Here is a 6000-nt window from a genome sequence, read left to right as displayed (position 1 = left end):
GAATGAAAGTGGAAGAGAGCAGGGTGGGGAAAGCTCTTTGATTGGATTGAAGGACAGTTAATAGAATTATGTGCTGTCTTAAAGGTTATTCTTCCCAAGAGTCTGAGAAAGAGGCATTTCAAAGGTGTGTTAAGTAACCTAAATTCACAGGAACAATGGACAGGATCTGTTTAAGTTGAAGATAAATCTTTAACTACAGAAGTTATAGGCCTGGGATGTGACTACCTACCATCACTTGCTCAGTTAGGAATTTATGGTCAGATCACCCTGTGAGGTTCCTTTTGGTTACTAAACTTTGTCAGATTTATTACATAGCCCCCTTTTTGTTCGCATATCTGAGTCTGGTTCTGATAATTACTTTGTCTCTTTAGACTGTGTTAATTTTTCTTGTCATGCTTTCTGATCTTTTGTTGAAAGCTGAACATGTTTTACTGGGATATAGAAACTGGGGTAAGTAGGCTTTTGGTATGAGAGTTGATGTTAATCAGGTTAGGAGCTGGGCTATGTTCAATGTTTGCTGTAGCTGTAAGTGTCAGAGGCTCTCTGTCCTGCTGGGGCCCCTGTTTCCAATTTCCTTCTTGTCTCTGGGTTTCCCTAAGTATTTCTTTCGGGAGAGAAAGAGCCTGTGTCTGGCAGCTGTAACCCACTGTTGTTCTCCTGGATATCTGTTGGTATGTGATAAGGGCTGGAGAGAAGGATCACATGCTATAAACTTCTGGTTAAACCACACCCTTCTAGTCAACTTGTTTCTCAGAGCTGTAGCCTTCAAGAATGTGTGCCCAGGGGTGTAGCTTTCCCTTGTCCCTTCTTTCTTACATGGCTGCAGTGTTCTGAACCTATCTCCTTGAAGCCTGGGCCCATGCCGATGAGCCTTTTTCCTCCTTAGGTGAGACAGCAGGGCTGGAGGGAGTAGGGTGGAGATGATCGCCTTTCCTCCAGTTGGAATAGGCTCTGGCAACATCCTTAGGCCTGGAGAATAGGCCTTTGTAGGGGAAAAGCTCTGAGCTGATTTCTCAACCATTCCTTTGTGCCCGAGCCAGGAGGGGATCTCTCCCAGGGTTTTACTGGGACAACCGGCAGGGGCTCCTGGAGGTAAAACCCACGGAAGTGTGGGGGCCCTGCGAGGACTTTGACCCAAGAATTTCTCACTCTCAGGCTAACTCATACTCAGCCTTCAGCAAGTTGTCAAAACTGCCATTTAAATGTTCCTACCAGTTCACAGTTCCGGTGGCTTCTGTTCCAGGTGAGTAGGTCTTGGCTGTGTCTCTCTGAATGATCTTGTAGCTCCAGATTGTGGAATGGCAGTTTGCCCTCAGTTCTCTGATGGGTCAATAAAAAGTAATGTATTTATTTAGTAATTAAAAAAATTTTCAGTTACTGTTGACACACTATATTACATTAGTTTTAGGCGTATAATATAGTGATGAGACATTTATATGACTTATGAAGTGATCACCCCAATAAGTCTAGCACCCTTCGGCACCTTATATAGTTATTATAATATTATTGACTACATTTCCTATACTGTACTTTCAGTTTATCCAGATTTTTCTTCTTAAAGATCGGAATGATGACTTCCATGTCTGAGATGAAACCTGAAGTTTGGAAGATGAAGCCTGAACTTGCTCTCTATTAACTGGTCCTGCGTGGATAAGTCTAGCACTCTTTTTTAAAAATATAGAAATACTTGCTCCTCATGTTCTGGAGCTCACAGATAACGTGCTGAGCTCATTTCATGTGCTCCTAGTAAGGGCAACCTGGGTCCATTTAAGGCAAAGGTAAACTTTGGACTAAAGAAGTTATAGGCCTGGAATGTGACTGCCCATTATCACTTGCCCAGTTAGGAATTGAGGATCAGATTGGTTACTTTTGGTTACTAAACTTTGTCAAATTTATTACGTAGCTCCCTTTTTGTTCACATTATCTGAGTCTGGTTCTCCCCTATGCTGCATGACTCAGGAAGTTCACAGAACCCCACCTGGGAAGGGAGGAAGCCAGTTGTGGCTGACACTCGCTTCAGCCAGGCATTCCTGCAAGCATTTTATTTATAATTGCCAACTCAGTTAATTCTTACAGAACTCCAAAGACAAATTACAGTCATTTGCAGGTTAGATGAAAGATTGCAGAGACTTCAATCAGTGGACCTAAGTTGCATAGATAAACTGATCTGATTTTCTCCCTGTGACTTGGGAGAGCTTTCGGCCAAGAATAGCAGTACTCCCTTTCCCACTCTTAGACACCTGTGCAGTTAGTGGCTGCAGTCACAGCTGCTGTACCGAAAACTACAATACCCAGTCTCACTTGCATCTGACTGATATGACAGTGTTATTCCTAAAGGGCAAACTGGTGCTTTCATCCCTTCCTAGACCTGTTGCCTGGAATGTGGTGGTAATGGTGGCCAGCCTGACAATGATGATGGTGGCTATGTTCTCAGGACGGCAAAATGGGGAGCTTCAGTGGCACTGGTCCTGTTCCCAGGCAGAACCAACATAGAAGACATTGTTCACCTATGTTCACCTACCTCTGGACTTCCACACAATAGACAGTATACATTATGGTTATTAAATTACTACTATTTGGGATCATTGTTGCTGTAGAAGCTTATTTTTAAACTAATACAGCACTCTGTAGTATATTATAAAGGAGTATTGCATGTAGCAGAAATGGAAATATTAGTGTAACTAAGTTCAAGTTCTCAGGTAGCAGGTGGCAAAGTGCTCAGAATTTCAGAGACTAGAAATCTGGTAATACTTGTTTGGCAATGGAAATATTTCACTCATATTGACCCTATCTTAGCTTGAAAGCTATACCACCTACTGAGTAAGATTGTAGTATAAGGGGAAAAGGTTAGCATAAACTCAACATTTTGCTCTGGTTTAGACATCTCTGCTGTTTCAAGCAGAGTCTGACAGATATGAACTCCGGCTGGAGAGCACCCATGGACAGGCAGAGGTGTGAGAAAATGCAGCTGCTCCAGGAGGCCCTGTCTACACGCCAGCTTGATTGACTGAGACAGAGCTGATCTGGGTCCTTGGACGTTTGAAGTAGCCAAACCTCTGTGCCTGATGGAAATCCCTTGGGAATACGGATTCCAGATGATGGCCTTAGCAGAATTTAGCAGAAGTAAGACTGTATTCCCAAGGCTTTTTCCAGAACCTTCCATTTAGGATGGTCTGTCAGATGTCAAATCTAGCACAACAGCAAACTTCAAATGATGGATATGGCCCTTTTCCCAAACCAGTGATTTTCAAGTGGTGTGCTGCAAGAATTTTTAAAACATGCAATACCTCACTATTTAGCCAGGGGTACCTACTTCATTTCCCTTAGGTTGTCAAATAAAAATACAGCAACAGGCAACACAATAGCCATTCAATATGAATGAATCAAAATTATACTTTTTTTGTCAGATTGGTAAAAAATATATTCTTTGTTGTGTTGCAGAATTTTAGTAGTTAGTTTATATGTGCCATGAGATGAAAAAGGTTGACAGCTGCTGCCCTAAACCTTTGCTTCAGATGGTCCCAAGAGAGTCTCTACTACACAGGGGGAGGGCGTGGGGGGGAAGGGGAGGTGGATTCTTGCAGGGCTGCGGTGTGGACATAACAGCTGAGGTTTGGGTGCCAATCGTGGATGGTGCTCGTCCGTGATGTGGGGACGGTGAGCCACACGTAGTGAATGTGCAGAGGAGCTCGGGTCCCTGACGCTGTGGCTCACCCTATGCCCGCACAGTGATCTCCACACCTCCGGGCTTTTTATTTTTATAATCAATTTTTAATTTTTTTAAATTAAATTTTTTTCAATTACAGTTTGCATTCAATATTATTTTGTGTTAATTTCAGTTTTATAGTAAGTACAGTGAGTAGCTGGACAATCATATACTCTAGAAAGTATTCCCCCTGCTATTTCCATTACTCAACTGATACCATATGTAGTTGTTACAGTTTTACTGTCTACATTTCTCAGGGTTTACTTTACATCCCAGTGACTATTTTTTAACTATCAATCCGCACCTCTTAATCCCTTCACCTTTTTCACCCAGTCCCCCAACTTCCCACCCCTCTGGCAACCCTCAGTTTGTTCTCTGGATCAATGAGTTTGTTTCTGTTTTGGTTGTTCATTTATATTGTTCTTTAGATTCCACATATAAGGAAAATTGTATGGTATTTGTCTTTCTGTGACTGACTGATTTCAATTAGTATAACATCCTCTAGGCGCATCCATGCTCTTGCAAATGGTAAAATTTCATTCTTTTTTATGGCTGAGTACTATTCCATTACATGTACAAGGGTGGGTAAAATTAGGCTTACAGTTGTTCACAGGGGAAATAATATAATAATTAATAAATAAAAATACAAGAATAAACCGTGTTCTGTGTACTCAAAACTGTAACTCATAACAGTTCCCCTGGCTGGTGTAATTCTCACTGACAGAGTGAGCAAGTCTTGATGCAGAGAGACCAGCCGGCAGACTATCGCAGTGGCAGGGAACAGACGACAAGCGCCTGAACTAAGGCAGGAGCAGAGGGGAGGGTGGGGAGAACCTGCTTGTGACAGGTGAGAGACCGATTGGCCTGGATCTGGGGGGGCAAGATCCAGATTAATAATGGGGGGCAAGGTAAGAGATGCAGTGACATCCGAGGTAGAGCTTTATACCTGGGTTTCTGGCTTGGACATGTCGGAGGAAGCAAGGAGGAGGAACCACAGGCAGGGCCAGGGGCCTGCCAGGGAATCTGAAAAGTGTACTTGCTGTCTGGGGAGAGAACCTTTAAAAACACTGGTTACTTAGGGAGCGAGTCGTAGAAGAGGCCAGGAAGCAGACGACACCAGGACCAAGGGTAGAGAGGTTAGTAATATCAGTCATGAGAAGTAAATTAGGGAGAATAATATCCCCAAGGACATTTTCATAAAAATCATCGTGAAGTGATGGAGGTGGAAGCCAGGTGACGTAGGAGCCAGTGTGAGGTGAGGAAGCCGACAAGTTACTCTGGGCTTCGTTGTAAATGTTGCTCATGGAGACGAGAGTGGTCGCCAGAGTGGGGTGGAGGTTTTGGTGAAGCTTATTTGTTTTTATTGTCTTTAAGTTTCACATGCTCCGTTGTTTGCTTAGAGGATGCGGGGAGCAGCCCATGGTGAACAGGCGGACACCGGGTGAGCGGACCTCTGCGGAGGCCCTGCGTGGGCCGCACGGGCACTGATTTGCCTGAGCAGCGTCGCTCCTTCCTCTGAGGCTGAGAAGAAGAAGGGAGGTGGAGGCAGGAGTAAGTGCCTTTGAAGACAGTGGTTTGGGGGAACTGAGGGAATTTATATTTTGCAGCTTCCATCTTCTTGGAGAGGAAGGAAAGATCACCCTTGAGAAAGAGTAGAGGATGGGACTGTAGTGGGTGTGAGAGGAAGGTCTGAAAGGCCACCGTGGGGAAGAGGACAGAGGGGTGGCAGGGGTGGCTTTGCGTGGAGGGCCAGGGTGATTTCAGTGGTAGCCTTTGTAAAATGCAGGGATAAAGACCAAGTGAGGCAAACCAGTGTCTCGAAGCAGTAAGCGATGCTGTGGAGCTGAGGTGTCTTACCTCCACCGTCACCGCTTCCGCTGGGGCTGATCCACAGGATGGACATCTTCGTGCACAGTACTGCACGGGCACCGATGATGGAGCCTTCGCCCCTATGGCCTGCAAGCAGCTGCCCCAAGGGATTCCAACGACTGGTGCACTTGTAATTGGTTTGCTTTCCAGTTTGTTAGTACACTTATTGAAAAAAAAAAAAAAAAAGGGAATCCAGCCCAGTTGTGGTCTGTTCAATGAAAGCAAAGGGAAACTGTTCAGCATCTTAGAAGGGCAGTGAGGTGGGGGATACTTGGATGAACCTAAAATAGGCCACTGCCTGGGAATGTTGAAGGTGCTGCCATCGAATCTCTTCCCACAAACATTCCGCGTGGAATGTCTTGCTTCACATTAACCTCCATTTGGTGGCCCCAATGCTGTCATGTTTCTACCAAGTGCTTATTCTT

At 44.5% G+C, this 6000-nt stretch overlaps 1 long non-coding RNA gene across 1 annotated transcript; it reads left to right on the top strand.

Moving 5' to 3' along the window:
* Positions 1-784: 784 nt before the first annotated feature.
* LOC119064965 (uncharacterized) lies at positions 785-3605 on the top strand. The gene is made up of 3 exons (XR_005085520.2): positions 785-886; positions 1041-1243; positions 1537-3605. It is a non-coding gene; the product is annotated as an uncharacterized LOC119064965 (long non-coding RNA).
* The last annotated feature ends 2395 nt before the right edge of the window (positions 3606-6000 follow it).

Source organism: Artibeus jamaicensis, unplaced genomic scaffold, assembly GCF_021234435.1.
Source record: "Artibeus jamaicensis isolate MK-2021 breed Jamaican fruit bat unplaced genomic scaffold, CSHL_Jam_final scaffold_916, whole genome shotgun sequence".
Lineage (NCBI taxonomy): Eukaryota > Metazoa > Chordata > Mammalia > Chiroptera > Phyllostomidae > Artibeus > Artibeus jamaicensis.
The sequence above is the reverse complement of the archived record's forward strand: the minus strand, read 5'-3'. Positions and strand labels throughout refer to the sequence as shown.